The 23722-nt window shown below is 51.7% G+C and overlaps 1 long non-coding RNA gene across 2 annotated transcripts in view; it reads left to right on the top strand.

Moving 5' to 3' along the window:
- Positions 1-21959, top strand: part of LOC135316761 (uncharacterized) — a 152527-nt gene extending 130568 nt beyond the window's left edge. The window contains exons 2-7 of one of the 2 annotated variants that reach the window (XR_010376014.1): positions 10070-10875; positions 10985-11083; positions 15018-15165; positions 15317-15540; positions 15887-16047; positions 16794-21959. This is a non-coding gene — a long non-coding RNA (uncharacterized LOC135316761). The remainder of the gene's footprint in view (positions 1-10069; positions 10876-10984; positions 11084-15017; positions 15166-15316; positions 15541-15886; positions 16048-16793) is intronic. The other variant, XR_010376015.1, reaches the window with a different exon arrangement.
- The last annotated feature ends 1763 nt before the right edge of the window (positions 21960-23722 follow it).

The raw sequence follows: 23722 nt of genomic DNA, 5'->3' as shown, positions 1-23722 counted from the left end.
TTCATGTTTAATTAGCTGGTGTGGGAAGGATGGATTGGATAGAACAAGGAAGCAGGAGTGAGAAGGAAGGTTAATCTATTCTCTAGCCTTGCTATTCCTTCTTCCTTGTGATCTTGTGAAGCAAGGAGATGATGTGTCGTTTGAAGTGCAAAGTACTCCCAGTCCTTCTCCCCAAAGTGGTCTCGCTCCTCCTCCCAGCCTGGGTCCAGCTGCTTTCTGCAAAGCGCTGCTGATGGCTGAGGTGCCGAGGCGTCCTTACAGGGGGCTGCAAGCGAGGGCTGAGAAGCAGGACTTTAGGACTGGCTTTCCTAAGCACCCTCAAAGCCACGTACCCATCCAGACAGTCCTGAAATACTGGGGCGCTGCCTCGATGTAGTGTCAGGTGTTTGGGGTTACTGACGCCGGAGGGGGGCTGTGAGCGGGCAGGGGGTGCGGGGAGGCGCAGGGCAGGGAGCTGCTCGGGGCAGGACGCTGTGCAGCTTGTGCTGCTGCTGGGCAGCCCCGGTGTTACCTGGGGTCTCACCAGCACCGCAAGGCTTACAAATAGCAGTGCAATACCCTGAGCTGGTATTTGTAAGGAGAGTGAGCTGGGCTCCCTCCTCTAGTGGTCTTCAGTAGCTCTGTTCAATTTTTCAGTAAACTCTTTCAGAACAACAACTTGAGGATATCAGGAATGGAAAGAGAGGGCTGGCATGGCATGGCATAACAATCAGCCCTTTCCCCGGGACCCGTGTTTTCCCCAAGTCATGGTAATTGAATGGTTTTATTATTAATATCTTCTCTGGAGCTGTGCTGACGGGAGGGAGGGCGGGAGAGATGTTTCTTCCAAAATAGTTTTAAGCTAATGCAGAAAGTACGAATAAATCTTTCGGAGATTATAGCCCCTGGAAAGCTCCCGTGAATATCAGAAAGGCATCCTTACTGCTATGGGAGGTTTGATTGAATTACAAATTTGAGGCAACTCCAAAGCAAAACTGATTAAGTTTTTACTTTTTCACTGTCTGGTAGCTTTTTAAGTGCTAAAGCTTTTTAATAATTAGAAATCCCGCTGTCCTGTCTGTAAGTAGTTCTAATTGGCATCGTCCTGTCTGTAAGTAGTTCTAATTGGCATTGTGTCCACACAGAGAGCTACGCACCGCAGCAGAAATCTTGCAAAGCACAAGCCCGTTATGGGAAGCACTACCGCTCGTTATCGCCGAGGGAGAGTACGGGTCAGTTACGGGAGGATCACCCTGGGGTTTGGAGAAGTCAGTGGGTGAGTGAGAGGACGTCCAAGAGAGAGCCCGTGGGCGCTGCAGAGGGTGACGGCTGCGGCGGCCGACAGAGGCGAAATGGGGATCAGGCCCCACTCAGCTCCCGGCCCCATGACCCAGGGAACTGGAGGGGCGCTGGGGGTCCGGCCTCTTACGTAGCTCTTGGAAGCAGGGTTTTCTTGGCTGGTGTGGAAATAGCAAAGCCCCCGTTCCCCAGGCATGAAGCAGTTGCGGGGGGGAGAGGAGGGTCCTGCCCGATGGGGCTGGCTCAGCTTTTCCCATCCGGATGTGCGTGAGCTGTACCCGCGCCCACAGCAACGGCGGTGTTTGATTAACATTGTCACTGCGCTGCCAGTATCTAACTCATTGCTTTGTAAAACATTGTCGGTGTAAAGACACTATAGAAATCACCTTATTCAGTTCCCTTCTATTATGCCAGAGATTAAAAAAAAAAGAAGAAAAAAAGAAAAAGCATTGTACCACAGAAGCTTCATGTCTCTTGCAGGGCTGTCTATACGAAGAAGACAGCTGTGGTCTTTACCAGTCCTTGACAAGTGATTTTTTCCAACAATCAGATGGGAGAACATGCTCTGTTAGGCTTATAATTGATAATATACCACTGTTGAAATATGCCTGTCAGTTCTGCAGGTAGATAAAATTATATCATTGATATTTCATAACAGTTTTCACAGGCAGCATCTGAAACCACGTCCTCCCCTTGGCAGATAAAAGGTTAGACAGGAAGATGTGTCAGCAGGATCCAGCCTTCTGCCTCAGCATGGGAGAGGGGAGGGGAGCCCGCCGCAGACCCCCAGTCCCGGGATGGGCTCTGCGCATACGGCAGATCACACGCGCGTTTGAAGCCTTTCCCAGGACGCGGCGGCGATGCTCTGCGCTGGGGGAATGCAGCTGGGTATGGAAATATCTGTATCGCAGAGGGGTTAAAATAATGAATAGGGAAATTCAAATGATCTAACCCAAGTCCTAATGCCAGCCTTTTGAACAGAGAAGGCAATTAACTACCGGACACTTCAGAAAGTGCCGTGATTGATCCCACCATCCCCGGGAACGTTTTGAAGACGAGCGCAGGCTTTGGGAAGATGTTACGTGAGCATCTAGGCTGCTGAGCATGGAGCAGGCACGCCTGCGTCACGGACCTCAGTTCAAAGGGGGACGAGGGACAAGCCCAGCCAGAGGAGGCAGAGGGTCCTTTGCGGCTCTGCCCACACCCTGCCCCCCTGCCCATCCCATGGCTGCCCAGTCCCAGGTGTCTCCTGCCAGAGACCGGTGTGGCTAAACCCACCAGCAGGACCCAGCAAAGCTCTTCAGCAGCACGGGGGTGGCTGGTGTGCAGTTGGGGTGAGGTGCTCTGGCTGCCTTTGAGATCGAAGGGCTCAATCAGGGCTCAAGGACCCCTTAGGAGGTAGGTGTCACAGTCCACAACATCCAGGAATCCGAAAATGCAAAATCCTTTTGGATTCTCTTTTTAGAAAGTGCTGAAAAGAAAACCTAGGGCTGAGACAGGGAGGGAGCCGCAGGACGTCCTACCACGACCACCTCGCTGTGCCTTCTCTGCCTCACTGACCGCTCGGTGTCTGTCCAGTGCCAGAGGAGGAGTGCCCCGTGAACTGGGTTATGGGAGAGATCAGCTGCTCAGCCCTGATGTCCAGGATCCTACAAGGCGGTGCCTCTCGTGGGTTGCACGAGAAGGTCTCGCCTCGTCCAAACCGTTAGTGCGTTCTCAACCCCACATACGTGCTGGTAGTGGAGAGAGAGAGCAGGTTTAATGACCAGAGGCTGCAAACAGCTTGTGATGTGGGAGGGATGGAGAAGGGGACGGCAGGGGTTCTCGGCCGGGCTTTGTCGCCTCTGAGGAGTCACTGCCCCAGACCAGGAGTTTGTAAGCAGGGAGGGGAGAAGATCCAATGCGTGTGCTGATTCAGTATCCTGCAGAATAAAAATGAAAAAACTAAAGAATTTGAATAAGGAAAAAAGCAGTTCTGGAAGCAAAAGGAATAAATTGTTCTCTTTTTGCTACTGGCCAGGTGGAAAGCAGCAGGTGAGGCGCAAGGCGGGGACCTGGCAGGGCTCACGGCTCCTCTCTGCCAGGCTTGGCTTGGGGGAAGGACGCAGCAGCCTCTGCTTCCTCAGCCCTCCCTTCTCTCTCTTCTCCTATGTCCTTCTTTCTTCTCTAGCGTAATACGCAAATCGATTGATTGCAGGAGCAGTTCCACGACATTTCCAACACCCCTCTTATTGTGCCCCATGAGTTGTGCCCCGCTCCGGTGGGTGCTCGGCCACCAGCCCCTCTCTGCAGCCCCAGGAAACTGGCTGTCAGGGTGGTTTGGACGGAGGGTTGTTCATCCACGGCCTCACCCGTTTAAGGCCCCAGTTAGCACCTTGCACCAAGGCACGGGGCCTGCCTGGCGTTAGCACTTTCTGCGCCGCGACTTCTCCCCATTCATTAGTATTATTGACTAACACTTGGAGTCGAATTAAAGGCATGTAGCTAATAGGGAGCCCTGCATTCTCTTCAGGGTTGGCTGCACTGAGTGAAATTAAAGTCCCCGACATCCCCCTTCCCCTTCCTCCTACTAATTAGCCCTCCCCAACTCTTCGAGGTTGACATTTAAAACGAACTCAGCTAAAATTAGTATTTTTGTAAGCAGGGTTTTCAGTGCTGCTAATAGGAACACAGGGGGGCAAAAAACCCTGACTTAGAGGGCAGCCAGGGAAGATGCTGCGGAGAAGTGGGTTGTCCTGGCTCCCGCCCCAGGCTCGGGCAGCGCTGGCTGGAGCAGGGCGAGCACTGCTGATGCCCAGCCCTGGTGCAGTGCTGCCTGCGTGCACGTGCTAAAGCCTGGGACGGGGCCGTGAAGGTCCCTTGAATTGGTGCATTAAGGGGATTTTTTTTTTTTTTCCTGACTCCCTGACGAAGGTCCCTTTTGTGAGAGATTTCTCCCTTAAAATACAAAAGGCAGTAAATTCTGGGCTAAGTCTGCAAATCCCCAGCTGACGTTTGTGACTTAACTTACTCTGCTGAGTAAAATGCAGAGCATAAAGACATGAGTTCTAGCAGGCGCTGTGTGACCAGGCTGCCAGGCTCTTAAACCCCCAATTTCCTGGCTTTTGATGGGTTTAAATCAGGATTGGTCTAATAATAATGATAGTTGGTACTTATATGCCACTTTATCTTAAAAGCACCGTACAAACATTAATTAATTATAGACACAGACAGTGCCTGCAAATGTATAGCTGCAGATGCACACGGCTTCAGAGCCACGCACAGCTTTTAGCCAGGAGTCTCACAGCGTGCGAGAGCACAAATTATATCTGCCGCAGCCCCTCTGCGGGCAGAGCTGCCTTGGTCTGGCGTTACCTGCTGGGGGTGGCAGCTGCGAGGTGGTGGCCCCGAAAGGTGATTAAAGAGACAACCTGTGCCCCGTGTGTGCCTGTAACCGGCACAGCGGGACTGCGGCTCGGGCGAGTGCCCCTCGGGTGCCTTCTTCACACCAGTTCATTGACATCTCCCCAGTTAAAAGGGGGCTGGAGGTAGGGAGTGCTGTAGCGTATCAGGGGACGTGTTCCTTTGTGCTTCAGCCTCTGCGTGGCAAAGTGGTGAGCGTAATATCTTCCTACATCTCAGTCCTGGCCCAGTAAAAGGCACCTGCTTTCTATTCCTGGCTAGAGAGGCAATAAGCTTTGGGGGTTAGCTCCTGGTTTGGGGCAATTTGCTCTGGCTAAGCAAGACAGAGGATGAGTAACCAAGTCCTGCCTGGATTATTAGTCTCCTTATGGTTGTCACATTACTCTGTTGGGGGATGCTGTGGTCCCTAAAATTTACGGGTGATGCAAAGATGAAAACTGCCCGTCTCCTGCTTCTCCAAAACAAGCACCCCAATACTGCACAGAAGCCTGCTGTTGGCAGCTGGGAACTGCAGCCGCACCAGCCCTCCTCTGGAAACAGATGCTGCCCAACCGGGATGCGATGGTGTGTGTTGGGGATGCTCCATGCCTGCCTGGGAGGGAGGGAGGGTGGCAGCAGTCATGTAGGGAGGCAAGCTCTGTCTTCACAACCTTTCCCCATCTCTGACCACATGCTGGACATGCAAAAAGATCCCTGTTTCCTTGGAAACAGGTTCTTTCTGCATGTGCTGCAGTGAGTCGGGAAAGTTTGCCTTCATCAAACCCCCATGGTGAAGAGAATAAGCTCCAGAGATGCTGTCCTAGGGACAGCAGTCTGATTGCTGCTGCTTTCCTTATTTACATCCCTTTAAAAAAGGAAAAGGAAAAAGAAATTCTCCTTCCGGCCCCTTGCAGAGGAGATCTCTCTTGATTCCTTGCAAGCCTTGTTGGCGTCTGAGAGTAGAGGAAATTACTTTGATCATAGACATGTTGCTGAGCTCCCCAAAACCGCGCATCGCCTCTGCAAAGCTTGGGCTGCAAATGGAGCTCCCCAATGCGGGGGCAAACCGTGGGCAGCTCAGGGACGTGTCACCTCGCTTTGTTGTTCTTTATTCGATTCCTAGTAAATTCGGCATCAAGTCAGGCTTTGAGACAAAAGACCCCAAGGCGCTGGAAATGCTGAGTCCGTGGGGCCCTATCGCCAGCCTGGCCCTGCGGGCGTCGCAGGCAGAGGCTGCTGCTGGCTCGGAGAGCGTGGCTGGGAAGGCAGGAGCAGGGGGCAGCCAGGCGACACCGCGCCGGTGGGCTCTCCTTCACTTCGCGTGGGATTCGGTGCCTGCCTTCGTTTCTTTTCCAAGCCCAGAGCAGCAAACACGGACACCCCAGGGAAATCACAGCAGAGGCTGAATCACCTCTGAGTCTTTCCAGCGGGGCGGGGGAGCGGGTCTGCCGTGGGTCAGCCGCACCGATGTCTGTGCCGTCTGTGCTCTGAACAGCTCAGCACAAGGAGCTTCTTGGAAGATGCCCTTGATCGCAGCATGCAGCGGGTCTGCATTTACCTCCCACTTTGCCAGGCTAACCCCCAGTCCCTGCACCCAGCTGCCCAGGACGCGGCCGGGGGCACCCCAGGGTGGTGTTGGGGTGATGCTCCTCGTGCTGGAGGAGCGCGGAGTCCGTCCCTGGGTGCTGGGCACTGGGAAGGGACCGTAGGAAGGGACCATAGGAAGGGGAAAGCACAGGGGCAATCCCGTGCAGGCAGCGAGGCTGGAGGTGAAAGCAAAGCCCAGAACCTCAGGGCGGGTGTGTGGGTGTTTAACCCAGCATATGCAAGCGCTCCAGGCCTGCCGTTTAGAGAAACCTCATAAATACTTTAACTCCGGGAGGATGAAAGAAAAACAAACAAATATAGGTTTGGGCCTTTGGGGCATTGCTGTGATCAGCTCTTTAGAGAAACAGTCATTTCGCTGGTGCTTGGCTCTGCGGAGCCGGGGGAGCGTGGCTGCGGCACGGCGCACGGCGGGGATGCGGCTGACGCCGGCAGGGCCCGGGTCCCGCCGCCACGCGGGTCCCGAGCGTCCCGGCCACAGCTGCGGTCGGAGCCGGTCAGTGCCGCGGTGAAGTAGCTGTAGTTAAAGGGGTTATTTATAGCAGAAACGTGCAAAAAAAGCCAAAGCCCAAACCCAGTTTATTCATTTTCTGACAAATATTTCCATCAAAATTTTGAATTTGGAAAGAGGGAGAACTGAGAAAAAGAGGTCAAACGTTTCTAATGAGGGTTTTTTGCTCCTGTTGTTCAACCAGGATTTGCCTAACTAAACCAGTGATCAAAGCCTTGAGTTTTGATCTGGAAAGGGTGGGCAAATGTCATGAATGTTTTTGCTGTTCCCCTGTGCTTGTTTTGTCTGCCTCTACCTCTAAAAGTCTTGTTTGAATTTGAAAGTGAAATTTAATTTGATTATTTTTACAGCTAGAAAGCAATGAAGAATGAATAAGTACTCTTTGCTGAACATTTCATTTGAAAAATACACTAAAAACCACTGAATTAATGATTCAATGATTGAGGCTGTGAATTTTGGTTAATCATCATTTTAAAAGCTATACTGGGATAATTTTGCAAGCTGAGGAATATCATAAAATGTTTCAGTTGTTTTGCTGTCGTAATTGTACAAGACAGACACTGTACAGATGCGGTTGTTCTGGTACACGGGTGCGCTGCGCTGGCACGAATTGCCCTGGTTCCCAACCCAGCGCCGTGCCAGCGGAAGCACCTCTGTACCGCAGGACCCGAACGCCCACCGCGCGGCAGGGCGCAGCCGGGGCTGGTTTCGGTGGAGCTGTCGCGGTGTTCACCGGGGAGGTGGTTTATATGTCAGCCCGCATTTGCACGCTAATGCCAGGCATTCATTACCTGGATCTGTTTGGAACCCGCTCACCGCGACTCTAAATATTTGTGACAAAATTCAACGTCCGCAAAAATCTCTTGATTCTTGGTTTTGGTGTAAGCAGGAATTCAGACCTTGTTCACGAAGAATTGCTGTGGCTTTGCTGAAGTCACTGGCAGCCTTTCCAATGATCACCTCAGTCCTGCCTGCTGCTCACGGGCTTATTTTGAAGAGAAACTGCTCCCTTTTTGAGCAAATATGGGTGCAGTTTATGGAACTGATGCTCAGCCGATTCCTTTGGTTCCAGTATAAATCCCAGGAGAGATCAGCATTTTGCTTTAAAATCTCTGAGCAGCTCAAAGGGATGGCTAAAGAGAAATGTTTGCACAATCTCTTTGCAAATCAAATCTTTAACGTTGTGCACTGCTCTGGAGAGGCGGAGAGGAAAGATAATCCCAGATTTTGACTCTGAGCTTGCAAGGCAAAGCTGTCCTTCATTGTAAAATCAGTGGGAGTTTGTCCTGTGATGGAACCGGAGGATCTGGAGTCCTGAGACATCAAAACAAATTATACCGCGATCTTTTTCTCAGTCTGACTCCAGGAGGTTTCGTCTCGTGCCAAGCGCATGCAGAGTCTGAGCATTTTGACATGTTCTCCTAATCCTGGGATTTATAAAGCGCTTAGCGACACACACAGAAGTGATTCATTACTGCAGCAGCAGTGTGTAGCCTCGTATGCAAAGCAGGGAGAGCTGTCGGTGGCTGCCTGCCACGGCCCCTCACCTCTAACGCCCCAGTGCTGATGCTCCTGCAAAGCCACCGCTTTTTGGGGTTGTTTCTGGGGGGTGCTCAGGGTATTGCCCAACGCAGAAGCTTCAGGGCCATCGCTGCCTCCGGGTCTAGGCTCGTCACACCTCTGTGCTCTCTCCTGCTGTATGGAAGAGGGAAGAACGTGCCAAGGGACAGACCCAGGGGCAACCCCTGGGGTCCCAGCCTCATCCGCGGCACACGAGTCCTGGGGGGCTACCAGCACTGTGTGGAAGCCAGGGCAGCGTTTCACATTTTCATCTTTGCAAAACTACTGATTTCCCAACGTCTTGGAATTCCCCAAATGTCTCTAGATTTGAAATACGGGCCCCTTCCTAACGCTTAGAAACACTGCTGTCCTGCGCTGCAGGCGGATTCCACAGGTAGTGAATAAATTCGGGGATTTTATGGGTTTGGGCTTGAGGCTTGGAGGTACGGAGGTGCTGCTTGGTATCTTTAGGACCTTAAATGCCTCCACAAAGCTGGTGTTTGGTAACCAGCCAGGGAGCTTCACCCAGCAGGTGGCTTGTAGCCAGCCCATGGTGCAGGGAACCAGTGTAACGCGCACTCATTATCTCTGCCTTGCTCAGAAAGGATATTGTGATTTTAATAACTTCTTGGATCCATTTTTTCCCTGGTAGCTCTTGTTGCCTTGGATACAGGCTCTGGAGAGGCTCAGCCCTGCTAAAGATGGTAGATCATTTAAATGGAATAGAAGATGAGGTGTGGATTTGCAAACTGCTTTAGCTCTCAGAGAGAGCTGGCTGGGAGCGCTCCAGCAAAGCTGAGCTTCCTCGGGACATGCCTTTTCTTAGACAGGGTGGTGTTCACAGGAATGCGACACCAGAACTTCTTTTGCTCAAGGTTAGGTGCGATGTCTGATGTGTCTGTGTGACACAGAGCTGAACAAACAGAGCCCAGGGCGCTGTGACCATGAGCAGAGCTGGACCTTGGCACCTTTGGTACGGGGCTTCAGGGACCTCTGTTCTGCTGCCATCCTCTTCCTCCTTAACCATTGCCTCCGTCTTCGCTCTGGACTTCCCAAGGTCTCGCAGGAGCTGCAGGGTGGGTTGGAGCCCACCAGCTTTTTCAGTGTGTGTCCATGGCACTCTCGTTCTCCTGGGTATTTTGATTCAAAGCGTGATTCTCATTTCCAGCAGCCCCTCATTCCCTTTCTCCCAGCCCACTCACACGTGCAGCTTATCTACAGATAAGCCATGCAAATTGGAGAAATTCTCATTTCATGCCGAGAGGTTACCCACCCCTAAAGGTCACCAAAGCTATTAAAGAAAAACCCTCATGCCCAGGGCTTTGGACACCTAATTTGGCTTGCTTTGGTCAAATTTCACGCTGCTGTAGTTTTTGATTTATGCACTTTGAAAGTCTTTTGCTGTGCCGGAGAAAGCCCGCTCATGGTGCCTGTTGTAATCAAATAGCTCTAGCTTTTCTGAGATGCCTTCCCTTCTTTTAATGACTCTGGGGTGTCCAGGCCCATCCTGATGGTAAACAAACTAAATGAATTGCTTTTGCTTCCTGGTCCTCATCATAAACAGATTTGGATATGACGGCTGCCTGACAAATCATTAAGATCATTTGATCACTGTCAGAGTAAATCAGCCTGACTTGAGACAATGCACTCAGCCTCGATTTGCTGCCGGGGTTACCGAGTACAAGATGCTAATGACACCGTGCTCTTGGAAATTATTTCTTAATTGCTTTATAGTAGCTGGCGGAGATCGTACCCTTGCTACGTTAGGTGACACGGCGCGGCAGAGCCGTTAGAGGAACCACACAGCCAGCACCCGCCAGCACCCCGCCAGCACCCCGCCAGCACCCACGCTGCGGCACAGCCCTGCCCGCGCCCTGGGGCAGCAGGAGAGAGGCCGAACCCAAGGGGCAGCTCTCAAGGCCGGCTGGCGCTCCCCTCCCTGCACAGCTGCGGATGCTCTTGGGCAGCGACACACGGGCAGGACCAGGAGAGACGCGCTTGGGTGGGGAGGTAACCTGGGAGCTTCAGCTCTTTTGCCGTGAGCGCAGAGCCAGGGAGCTCCTGCCGTCGCATCCCAGCTAGTTCCCCCGGTTTCTGCCCGTGGATGCCCCTGTGCTGGATTGAGTTGCTCACCTCTGTCTGTGCCAGCCCTGCCTACGACCCGCCGCCAGCCGCAGCCCGTGGGAGGGACTCCTGCCATCCCCGGAGGCCTCAGGAGTTTCACCCTTCGTGCTGCCTCGGGCAGAGGGCAGCAGGGGCCCAGGAGAGGAAGGAGGAATCATTTAGGAAGTAGCAGCAGAACAAAGAAGAAAAAGAAAAAATCTTTTTTCTTTGCGTACAAAGACATCTCAGCCTTCCTGGGGAGAAGAAAAGAAGAGGGAGGTAGATGCACCACACAAAGAGAAGAAAATGTGCTGAGAAACCACAAGGCATTTAAAAGCTCACACAGGAAACCAAACCCACTTTGATATCCCCTCTCATTGGAAATGTTTGAGGCCAGAATAATGCTGCCATGATGTATCACACAAAGGGATGAGAAAGTGAGTGGATCTGAGAGCTCCTTTCTGGTTCTTAGGACAAAAAAAAAATGTTTTGTATTAAATTACAATATATAAGCAAAAAAAACCTTAATAAAATGTCTATTTGCAGGCATGTATTTGTTGAGCAGCGACACGCGTGCCCTTCCAAGAACAGGCAACTGCGAAAGCAACGGCCGTCGTGCGGGAGAGGAGCCACCTCCATCAGCATGTGAGAACATTTCTGCGCCGCTTAACACTTGTTACACACGCCTGGGCCGAATGCTGCTGGGCATCGCTCCTGCAAAGGGTCACCCCACCTTTGGGAAAGGGCTGGGCTTGGCAGTCACTGGGGATCATGGCCAAGGGGAAACTGAGGCACGCTCAGGGAATTTTCCCACGCCAGAAGCCTGTGAGCACAAAGTAACCCATTTTCCAGGCCCCAGAGCATCAGCTGTGCCTTAACTTCATCCCCCCGCCTATTTGTCCAACAGCTCAGCTTGATAGCCTTTATTTTATGCTTGTTTAAGTTAATTTTATCATTAGCGAATGCTGGGTGGTCGTTTGTGGCTGGGTACGATCAGGGCAGCTGTGAACTGTGCCTGGTCACCGAGCGGTGAGCAGGCGCCGCAGCGCCCATGTCGCGCTGTTTGCGCCTGTTCGAAGGAGGACGCTTCGTGCCAAACGGTCAGTTTGCTCCGAGGCAAAGGGGTCCTGCTTCTTCCCCAAATACTGGGTGGATGTGACCCGAGTCCTTCGCGGGAGTAGAAAAAGCTCAGCAAACTATTTTTCCTTAAGTGTTTATCCAAATATATGGCAGAGCACATACTGCTGAACAAATGAAATATAGAGCTGCATCAAAACCAACTTTTTTGACAGGGAAAAGTTTATTATATACTGTGCTTTTTTTTTTCCTCCTGCTGGAAAAAAAAAAAAAAGGTGTTCAAAATGAACATTTTTTAAACTGATGAAAAAATCAATGTTACAAAAAAAAAAGCTTAATTTTTCATTTAACATGTCCCCATTTTTTAACTTCCAGATTACATTCTCAGTAATTTGACTTTTCTGCCTGTCATGAACAAGCTGTATCAGACTCTCTCTGGCTGGGAAGCCCGTGCTGGTGCCTCTGTCTCTCACTGTGCTTGGGAGGGATGTAGCAGCTCCACAGCAGGATTTTTCCAAGCTTCACCAGGAGAGAGAATGAGAAAACCTCACTCCACGACTGTTGGCGCATCATGTCTTCTCCACATAAGGGAAGCAGCCTTTTGTATGGCCCACTCCTGAATTTCTCTCTGGGGCCCATTTTGTGTGTCTCTGCCTGAAGCTGGGAAGGGGAAGGAGAACCTCAAAGCCACGTTGTTTTTTAGGTTATTCCAAATCTGGCTGAAACTGAGGAAAACTGAATTAAACCTCTCAGGAGAAGAGGGACGTGGCTGAGACACAAGCACAGAAAGTGAGGGGAGGTTTGGAATAAGCCTTTTAATAACTGGGGGGCAGGAGCGCTGTGGCATAACCGTGCCCCCCGAGACCGGCCGGCGAGGGCAGGGGGAGCCCCTTGAGCCTGGTCTCCCATCCCCAGGTTGGGCTGGAGCACCCGGGCAGCACAGGAGGGCTGGGGGCAGTTTTCTGCTGGGGTTTTGCAGCTCTCCCAGTGTTTTGGTGAGGCTGGTGACTTCGCTGGGTGCTCTGCAGGGCCCAAGGACGGCGAGGGGGATGGCTCAGCAGCCCCCTTCAAGTCCAGCTGATCCCACGGAAACCCTCTACAAAGTAATTACAGGGGAAGGCAGGGAGGCAGGGGCCAATCTGCATTTTTAATATCGCTGGCTCCGAGGTCTGCCTGTGGCCTTTGGAGGTTAATGGGTTCCCAGTACATCTTGCAGCCCCTGTTTGGTCCTCAGCAAGGCCAGCCTCAGTGCGTGGGGCTCTGGAGAGGAGGCAGCTGCCGCTCCGGTTGGTATAAATGGGGGAAGCAGGATTGTAGCCAGCGAGGATGCAGCCAGTTTGCTTTTAAAAGTCCATGGAGTTGAGCTTCTTGCAGCGGGCGAGCTGCTGGGCACTTGAACGGATGAGTGAGTCACTTCAAAGTCGACATCCGCTCCCTGCGCCGCGGCTGGCAGCTGGGCCTTTGCAGTGCCGCTTCTTTGAGATCTAATTTCGGGGGGGAGCGGTTTCGTGTCCTGGCAGGCAGCAGTTTTGTGAGGAGCGCTCCCCTGGGCACAGCCTCGCAGCGACAGCCAAGAATCGTCTCTCGCAGGGACGACTGAATGGCACGAGTGCGGGCAGGCAGCTGCAGGGGAGCAGCGTGGAGCTCAGCTGCCTGGGCGTGCTGCTGAAAAGCCTCTCCAGCTCTGCTCACCCCCTGCCCCGAGACTTGGCATCATTTATGACACCATTAGAGACGCAAGACACGCAGATAGTCCTCTCTCACCTACACGGGTCCGGCACAGGGCCACGAACCTTGCTGGGACCCAGCGTGACCGCACAGGATGCTTGGGGCTCGTCAGGCCCCCGTTAGCCCCTGATTTCCATCGAGGTCTAACGTGCCTCCAGAGCAAATCTCCTCCTAGTGAAGAGCAGATTCTTCCCAGTCCCCGCTCCTACATGATGATCCGGTGGTGTCTGAACACACATGCTGTGATCTCTTTTAAATGGATGCATTAATCCTGCTATGGCAGCTTTGGCCAAGGCTGTGTTACTTGTAACCAGAGCCTAATTCTGCTCCCGGCTCATGTGATTTATCTTTATTCCCTGCATATGCAATGAGGTGGAAAGAAACCCCTGCCACCATCAGCCTCACCTGGGCTTGATTTGTTTCAGCAAGAGAGTGCTATTTTTTCTTTTATCCTAAGCAAAATGCATATTTGAATGGGATTAAATCTAAATCCCTTCAAATGCTTAATTCTGACTGGAATGCAAATAGTCCCTGCGGACCGCAGCAGCGGTTCCAGACAGCAGGGTGAGGATGGCAGTTGTGTTATGCCTCAAAAATATTTTCGATTGCAAAACAAAAGTGGGAAGAGAGGCCTTAAATGATGTGAAAATAACACTGAATTAATGTGTCAGCCCTGATGGATGCTTGTGCTACCCAGAGTTTTGAAAGGGCTCTGACGGGTAAGATATTACCAGGTGAGATTTACCTACAGCCCATGACTTCTAGTCAGCAAAATCTTAGATGAAAACCTATCCTTCACTCTACACTGACTTCCAAAGAATATTGAATCAAGATAAGGACCTAGAGGGCCACATACACAAAGGTATTTTGGCATCTAAGTCCCATTCATTTCAATGCAAGTTTTGGCGTTCTCCAATATTATCTGTAATTTAGTCAAGTAGAGGAGGGTCAGTCCTTATCCCCAGCTCACTCGGTGCGCGGCTGCAGGTAGGGTGAAGGTCTGGGCGCCGGGCAGAGCTGCCAGCCCTGCCCGCGGCAGGGTCTGCCGGGGAGCAGAGCTCCTGCAGCTCTCCTGGGGCCGGTGGCTGCAGGGGCTCTGGGTGCCTCCTCCGCTCTGCTGGGCCAAGTGTAGTTTTTCAGCTTGCCTTCCCTATCGCCATTTTAAAGCTGCACATTTGTACATAAATTTTATTGCACACTTATCTTCCTCCCAGAGTGAGAGAATGACCTATATGTACAGGTGTTAAAGCCTAGGAGATGCTGGACTTTATGAAGTGGGCTGCATTAAGGATTCAAATCAGCAGTGCCCTGCTTCTTTCCAAACAGGCACACTCGTTCCTGGATGGGGACTGTGCTTATGTGCACGGCTTTCCTTCTTCCTCCGCTCCCTCCTCCTCCCCGCGGCCGGGCGCTGATTCATGGCACTAACCCGCAGAGCAGCCCGTTCCCAGCGCCCGGGGCCAAAGGAAGGGAGTGGAAGTAAGAGAAAGCAGAAAGCAAGGATCACGAGGTGGGCATGCCGGACAGAATCCGGTGTCCTGACGGCTGAAAGAGGCTGCGATGCCCGTGAGGGCGGGGACGGGTTGCTGCCTTCACGCCACGGGAGAGGTGACAAAGCTGCGGCCGGTGCCGCTGCGGACTGGCAGTGCCAGAGGAAAAACAGCTTTTGAGATTCCAGAGGGCCGCCTCCGAGCAAACGGGGCTTTTATTTATCTTCCCTTTGACTCCCAGTGTGAGATGAACTTTCTTTCCTCTTTCTTCCTTTCTGGCACAGGTAGGGATGTGCACTGAAAAGAGGATAAAAATAGAAAGCGTGAGTGTTCTTCAGGGAGGAGAGTGGCTGCGGATGTGCCTGTGAGGCGGGGACCGGCTCGCAGGAGGTCCGGGCTCCCTTCCCCCTCAGCTTCGCACCCTAAACTTTTGTAAGTCATTAATGACTGGATTCTCCTCATATTCAGTGATTGAGCTGGAAAGGAAATTGGTTTCTTAACCCCAATGATTTTACAGCACTGTAATTTCTTTTTCCCCTGAACTCTTTGTGAAAATACCACCGAGGCTTTTCAGTTCTTTCAGAACGAGAGAAATCACAGCTCGCTCATGGCACGGTGACTCCCGAGCAGCGCGTGTCCCTGCTGCGTCCCACTGCTGATTTGCAATGAAACACAGAGCTGTTCCAACGGCTGTGCACCATTAAGGGCTTGAAATCACGATGCAGCTTGAAGAAGTGGAGCTGAGGATGGATCTTATGGGGTTTGATGTTCCATGGAGGCTGCTGGCCAGCACGCAGCCCTGCCCAGGTGAGCTCGCTCCCGGCAGCAGAAGCATTTTGGACCTGTGCAGCCCCTAGCCTTAATTACACCTAACGCTAAGGAAGGTTTTGGCATCCAGGTGGGAGAACAAAGGTGTGGCAGAATTGTTTTACTTGTTCGCAGTAAAGTAGTGGCTGATCCAGCAAGGCAAACTACGCCTTGCCCTAGCACCAGCCCAAGGTTACACCGCCCGCCCTGTTAGTCCAGTCACTACAGACCCTCGGCACTCGCAGGGAGCACCAGGACCAGCAGAGGATACGTTCAGCAGTTGGGAGGCACCAACAATATTGCAATCAGCTGTGCAAATCAAGCTGCACTTGCTTTTTCTCCCCAGGTCCGAGGGATCTCCAGCTGTGGCTGTCCAGCCCCCTGCCTCATCGCTGCCCGGCCGACTCTGCCGCAGGGCTTCCCCAGCCCCAGCTGGCTCCGAAAGGCCAAACCCTTGGCAATGGCACAGCTATGGAAGGGAGAGAGAGAGGAGAACGTGTGTGCACAGTAAGGAAAGAAAATCCTAAAAGAATATTGATAGTGGATGCTTTTTATTGTGAGGGAGTAAAAACACCCTAAGCAAAAATGAGGCTGTGTTCTGTGTAAAGCTCTTCAGAGGCTGAGCCGAATATTTTGTGTTTGAACATGTAGCATTTAAAAGCCAGTGCTTTCTCCCCAGCAAGATAAGTAAGGATTTTATTTGAAACTTGCAGTATCTACACTTGGCCAGCTGTGAGGAGCTGGGTCCCTCGGAGGAGGAAGGCTCTGCCTGCTGCAGCAGCCACACAGCTTTTCCTCTGCCTGTTCCCCCCTCCCCAGCTGCAAAAACCTGTGAATCAAAGAAGCTATGGGAAGGAGCACCCTGGGTCCTGGCTTGTTTGAGACCAAAATGAAATTCAAAGTAACGCCCACCCCGCTTGCTTTTGCTGGGTGCTCATGAAACGTGGAAGGCCGCGGGGTCGTGATCTCTGCCTCTATCTTCGTGTTTCATCCTGCTGTCCGTCCACAGCATATCAGAGCATTTTCCACATAAATCAATAGCAACAGGGATTTCTTCATAGACTGTACAGCTTCAAGGTTAAAACTCAGCTGTGTACTTTTAGGTTTTTCTTTAGTTTTTCTGGTTGGTTTTTTTTAGGAGGTTTTTGATCATTTATATTTAAGATCTAAGGATTTAGCTTTCTTATTGGCTGGAGTTTGCTGCCACTTATCTTTGAAGAACTTATTAAATAGGTGCTATTTTCTTTGTACAGGAAAGGGGAGCAGGCACGGGGAGAAGCACGTTGCACCGAGGAGCCGGTGCCGGCGGCGGAGGTGCAGCCCTGCACCGGTTTTGCCGTGCTGCCCTGGCACCCGGGCTCGGTGGAGTCTGTCTGTCCCTCTCAGCAGCGGCCAAGCCTGCATTTTTCATACCCACCCAGTTTTGCAAGAAGCAACGTTTGCAAATGGTTCTCAAATAATCGCGGAGCTGTGAGCTTCCACTGGGAACGCCCCTGGAGCAATGTTGGGGTCGGGATCAGGGTCAGCACAGCCTGGATGTGGTACCCTCGCCGCAGGAGCAGCTAGGCTGGTGCTGAGCCAGGCGGCAGAGTAACGCTCCTGCCGCCATCCCACCCGTCCTGCCATCCCACCAGCACAGGAGGCGGAGGGTCAGCGCCAGCTCACTGCACTGATGTTTGATGGGAGGACTTTCTGAAACAAGACAAAGGCAGTGATACTTTTATTATACGCAAAAGTGGACAGGAATTTGCATTCAAGCCTCCTTTCTGGACAGCAGAAGTCTGCACTTATCCGGAACGTCAAACTCTTATATCTGTGAATGCAAATATTTGCCCCAGACCACAGAGCAAACGAAAAGTTTCTCCATTACGTATTTGTTTTAAAAAGATGTTTTCTAAATACTATAAAACAAGGAGTGGGGAGTGAGAGGTTACCTGTATTACTCTGAGACATGAGCTAAATCAGCATTTCAAACACACCATTTCCTGCACGATTGGCCGGCGGCTCCCTTTCTGCATCGTAACCTCCAGTGAGGGATTGCAGGACCAGCAGCCCTTACTAATTACAAGCCCTCCCTGCCCCAAAATAAATCAACAGCTTGGGATATATTTGGCAAGACTGAAAAAGGAAATAGTGATGTTTATATTTGTCATCCGCTTGTGAAGTCTTTCAGGTTTTGCTTTCTAGCATTCATCCACACACGTAAGCATCACTGGAAAACCCGCTGGGATTTCTGCACCGTCACCTGCCTCCAGGAGCTGGTGCCGAAGGAGGAAGCATCAGCCAGCACGGGCTGTTTTACAAGCGTGGCTGTGGCAATCCTGCTTTTTAGTTATTAAATCCAGTGAGAGTGAGACAGCGCAGCTGATTTCTGACTCTGTGGGTGAAGACTAAACTGCCCAGGGAGCTTTCGGAGGCCCTGTGGACGGCAGCTAGCGCAGAGGGGGATTTGGTGACCATCTTGGGAGGAGCACAGCTGCAGGTTGTGTAATTTTACGTGGCTGCTTTGCTGCTGCTCTGCCGGTGCAGCTGCCTACAGCGGCGCTCTCCTGGGCCAGGGTGGGAAGACAAATGGCTTGTGCTGCTCAAAGGGTCCAGTTCCTCCTTAGGTAACTTTAAACTCAATCATGCCTGACTTTGCTTGCAAAGAAATCTTGAGACGCCTTGAAAGACTGGTGCTGCCTCATTTACTCTCTGTCGCGCTGACTTTCCTCCTGCACAAGCATGCGGAACTGTGCCTGCTCGTTTTTGCAGATTTGCTGCCAAAACAGGGTAGGATTTCAGTGTGAGGAATGAGTGCGATTTGGGAGAAAGCCCAGCAGAACGTAACTTACCCGGTGCCAGGATTTACGATGCTCTCCTCACGAAGCCTGCGTGCCAGGCTGCCACGTCTCGGTGGCTCGGTCACAGTGCCCAGGGCAGGACTGGGACCCCCGCTGCGCTGAGCCGCAAGCTGGGGCTTGCAAAGGAGGGGGTGAGGTGGTGGCAGCCCCCCGAGGGCAGCGCTCGCACCCTCTGCTTTGGGGTAACCCTCCTACACGTGCCCCTTTTTGATGGCTGTGTTGAAAAGCCCATCTCTGAGCGGCAGGATTTGGCCTCATCAGCCAGACTCTGGGCTATGTTGAAAGCTTCCAACTTTTTCAGGCAAACGCTCTTTGTCTGCTGTCTAAGAAAATCGGGCCCTGATTACTGATTAGACCTACCTACTTGCCAAAATATTGAAGAAACATGAACAAAACTTAGAGCAAAAAGATTATTTCAGGGAAGTGTAAGCCACAAAACAAACCAGTACTAATGTATTATTAATATACTGATGTCAGCATTAATAGTAATGCAGTGTTTTGCAGCTGTTTTAGTAATAATGCTACAGCTTTATGTATTCATAAGTGTACTAATATTAATGCCACTTTCTGCAATAAATAACATTGATAATAGCATTGCTTCTCAGGGGCTGTTGAAAACTTCTGCTTCTTGCACTTGTTGTCCAGCCAGCATCCCCTTCCCACTGCTAACAGGTCTCCCCTTGCAGCATGGGCTTGGTGCACGGGACCATTGCTCACGGGACTGAGGCACCCCTGAATTGCTGCTGGAGTATCTGGGTAATTCCCCTGGCCAAGGGTCCACTTCATTTTTATAGGCTTGAGTTCTTTATCCCATATTCCTCTGCAGGGGACCTGCTACCAACAGCGTCTCAAAGACAGGGCAGGGGGAGGCACCTGTATCCTATTAACAACTTTCTGGTCTTTTGTTGAGCCTATAGGTGGGTTTCAGCCAATCCACCTGGTTCAAGGCTCTAATAAGAAGCACATGAGCCTTTCCACCTGGTGCTTAATGTGACCACTCTCTGGGGACAGTGTCCCTGCTGGGCTCGCAGGGCTGGTGGGTGGATGTTGGCCATGAAGGAGCTGCCCTGCGACAGCCCAGGAGAGTGTGGAGATGCTGTTGGGAAGAGAGGAGAGTCCAGCTGACCCACAAACCCCCAAGTGGGGGTTTTAATGAAGCTGCTATGGTCTGAAGTTAGAGAGAAGGGTATGGAGATGCATTTTTGAGTGGCTCAGCCCCCTCCCCAGCGCTGCCTCCTGAGCTCCTGGGACTGCGCAGAGGAGGAGCTGGGACTAGTCCCAGGTAAGCCGGTGCCTGGGCATGCTGGTGAGAGGAGCTGGCTCTGTGGGAGCTTCGCCGGGACAGCCCTGGCTGGCCTGTTCCTGGGGTTTGCTGTGGCAATGCTGTGCTGGTTCTCTGCGAGTTGGCCCTAACCAGTGGCTGTCGCAGAAGGATGGATCGGTGCAGTGACAGAGTTGTACGGGATGGGCTGTGGTGTCTGGGGCTGCTTTTTGCCTTTTTTTTTTTTTTTTCCATAAGAGATGGAACATGTTGCAGGCACCCAGTGAGAGCTGAGAAACACCTGGGTTGGAGGGACAGAGTTTTACTGATCAGCAGCATCTCGCTGCTGACCCAGGTCCTGGCTCCTGGTTCTTGCAGGGTGGAAGACGGTGTGTGTGATGCCATTGGGTACCACGATGCTATTAGCTAAAAACTAAGCTTTGTGGCTTGGCTGGTGACTTGAATCCTCTCCTGCCCTGCGCAAAGCTTTCAGGTTCTCAGTGCTGGGAATTGGTCATCAGAAGCCTTCTAGCTTGTTTGTGGTTGCTGTGCTTTACAGCAAGGGGTAGGTCAGCTTAGACCTATTTTTTATGAAGAGCTTGTGAGCCTGCAGGCTCCTTGTTGCTGTTTCTCTTTCTTAATTGGCTTTGAGTGCATATGTGTGGATGTGCATGTGCCTGCCTCCCTCATCAGCAGCACCCCTGGTATTCAGCAGAGTAATTAGAACATCTAAATCTTCCCTATATGTCATCCAGACTTTGTAAAATTAACTGTGATTACTGGCACCAGCCTGCAGACGTGCCGGATCCCACCCCAGCTCCTGATAAGCATAATTGCTCCTCATTGTTCCTCTGGAAAGTGTTATGCTCGCTGCCATGTGCGAGCTCCTTCCTGCTTGCTTTTATATTAGCGCAGAGTTAAATGACTTTGGCTTTTGTTGACTCTGGGAGGATTTATGAGGAGTTGCACATAACTGAAATCAGAAGTGCTGCTTGATTGCTGAGCAAACAGAAGGCCTGGGTTCGGTGATGGCTCTTGAAATGAATCCTTCTCCTTCCTTGACCCCTCGCTGGATTGGGCAGTGGGTTGAGCTGCCTGGGGTACGGCGGGGAGACCTGGCCCGTGCTGCCTTGCCCCGGGGTACAGCCCGCGGTGGAGCAGCGCCCTCTCACAAAGAGCCCTGAACCTCCCCAAGGGCTTATATATAAATACATATATTTCCTATACTATATGTAAAAATTTAAAAATGCAGGCTGGGTCGGGGACGTGGTTTTATGCCTCTCCCCACAGGACAGCGTTATTTCTGCAGTCTGGAGCTGCGTCTTTGAACGCAAGCGACTGCGTGTGGTAAGGACCTGCCCTGGGAAGGTGCCAGTTCTGGTACAAAGTGTGCGTGGGGGAGGCCAAGGGGCAGCTAGCGATCATTATTAGTCTCTTGTTAAATGAGGTGTGACACTGAGCACTTATCCATTTCCTTACCACACAGGTAAGTGGGGTGAAGAAATAGAGAAATTTTCTTTTTGAAGCTTTCTTTTCTTCCTCCTCCTCCCTTTTCCACACCCAGCCCAAGTGGCACGTAGAGATCGGTGTCACATCTTGTCTTTCCAGGCCAAGTGCTGCCCAGATGTCCTTCATATTTCTCTGTCTTTCCTTGAGGATGCTGGGTCTCTCACACCATTCCCAATTTAAGAACAAAAAAAAAAAACAACCAGAAAAGAAAAAAAAACAGCCAGGGAACTAACTTTGCTAATGACTTTGCTGACTGGAATCATTAAGGACATCTCGGCATCGTGGCCCCTCTCCTCTCTGCTTTCAGGAGCAATATTGATCGCTATTTTAATTTAAATCTTGGACAAAAACCCTTCACTTTTTTCTTCCGAGTTCTCCAGCGTGGCCCACCATGAGAACCGATCATGTTTCTTGGGGCGTAGCGCAGTGGAACAGCGGGCAAGAGGGATGAAGAGCCTGGGGCAGTGTCTGCGCACAGCCGTGAGCCCGGGCAGGGTGGGCGATTTCCCCCCCAGCTCTGACCGAGGGGTGGGTCAAGGACCTGCCTCGGGAGTGCTGAAAAGCTGGTAATTGTGGGGAAACTGCTTCAAAATTCAACCAAGAGGAGGCAAGGCTGGCATTTTCAGTAGGGAAGTCTAGTGCTCTGGCATCTCTCTGCTCTCATTATATACTTTCAAATTGCTCTTATATATGCTTCAAAGGTTAATATATGTTTGTGATGAGTGCACTTTGTATAAATGTTAATTAGCCTGGGTGCAATTCAAAGGAATCTTCCCTCAATAAATGCTTTTTCTGTATTTTTAGCCGCCATTTTCATTAGCACTTGCTCTGCTGTTTATCCAGGAGAAGAGGCTGGTGGGGGCTGTGCTTTGCCCCCACGAGCAGCAGAGGCTCAGCTGTTCTGGGGACGGTGCCCGGCTGCCACAGGGGGTGCTGCACCTCTGAGAGAGCCACCCCGAGACTGGGACCAGCCTGGGTGGCAACTGATAGTGGGGTGGGACTGGTCAGTGTCCGACGGGTGATTTGGGGGACCTGGCATGGAAAACGGGGCACCTCGCCTGCCCTCCTGGCCTGGGGCAGCTGCCCGAGCTGCTGTTCTCACGCTGGCACTCTGCTGAACCGGTGCAGGAGCGATCGACCCGTGCTCCCAGAAAGCTTGCAGATCTGTGGTCCTAGCATCCCTCAGCAATGTGATGTCCAAAATCCCTCTGCCTCCGCTTCTCTGTGGGCTTACGATGCGTCCGAAATGCTTGTGGATGGGGCAACTCAAGCCAGACTTTCATCTCTAATTTTCATGGGTTACTAAGTGAATGCCCTTCCATTTGCAACGTGGGGGGACAAAATGGGATTTCAATCAGTGGGAAGGGAGAGGCAATTTCCCAGCTCACATTAGCTGGTAGTAATTGCTTTGAGAGCAGAGGTTTAATCTCAGGATTTCATACAGAAGCGTCCCTCTCCGAGCGAGTTTCCGTGATGTCTGGTCTCGCTGCGGTGGCCAGCCCCATCACCGAGTGCCACATCTGAAGTCTCCTTAAAGACCCCTCAAATCCAGAGCCCCAGAGAAAGGCTGCCGCTACCGGTCCGTGGCTGCGAAGGGCATCTGTGCTGCCCGCAGGGAGCTGCGGGCTGGAGTCGGCGGGCAGGCACCCGCTGCGATAACGCCGTGTCTCGGGGCAGGCTCCCCCCTTGCCTCAACCACCGTGTCTTTGCAACACAAAGGTCAACTGAATTCATTACAGTGTAAAAATGAAGTTCTCTGATTGATTGAAGGTTCTTCTTTAACACTTCAAATAAATGTGTTGGTTTTACTTGATGGAATGCTTTAAAGGCCCATTATAAAATACCCTTTTATATAAGAAGTAATTTCTTTACATCATTTTTCTTTCCTTTAATTTTTGTGGAACATAATTATCCTTTTTTCCCCCTCACCTCCTTTTCTTTTTAATCGATCTTTTTTTTTCTTTCTCCCTCCCCAGTGGAAAGCAAGCAGCATTATTTAAAGGGACACAGAGATAAAATAGTGGTGTAATGGGGACGATGGGTGGAGGATGAGATGGATCCATCCATCTCAGACTTTCAATGGCTCCCATTACTCACTCGATTTCAGTCCCCCATTTCCAGGGTGAGCAAAGCTGGAGGACGGTGGGATGCGCGGGTTCCCGCAGAGCACGGGCGGTTCAACGCACCTTCCTCGCGCTCTGCTGGGAAGGTGGGGGGGTGGGGGTCCTCGGGGCTGCCAGCCCCTGTCTCCCGATGCCCCGGGTGGCTCGGTTGTGTCCTGCTAAAGGGCAATGGGATAGTTCCTCAGGGCGTGGTTGTGGCACCTGCCTGAATGCTGAGTAATTGTCTTCACAATTAATTTCTCTGCCCTGATTTGCCTTGCAGAAAATCCCGAGCGCACTGAAAAGGTATCTGCTGCCCATTTGTACGGTGCTGCTGAGAAGGGAAAATGGGGACAAAAGGGAGAATGATCCCATTTGAGGCTGGGTGACTAACGGCTCCCTGCTCCGGGGGAGGCTGCAGCAGTCATTATAATTCATGATGAAGTCATGATAATGAATGACTACAT

This window comes from Phalacrocorax carbo, chromosome 22 (assembly GCF_963921805.1).
Source record: "Phalacrocorax carbo chromosome 22, bPhaCar2.1, whole genome shotgun sequence".
Taxonomy (NCBI): domain Eukaryota; kingdom Metazoa; phylum Chordata; class Aves; order Suliformes; family Phalacrocoracidae; genus Phalacrocorax; species Phalacrocorax carbo.
This window is presented reverse-complemented; position numbering and strand designations above follow the sequence as displayed.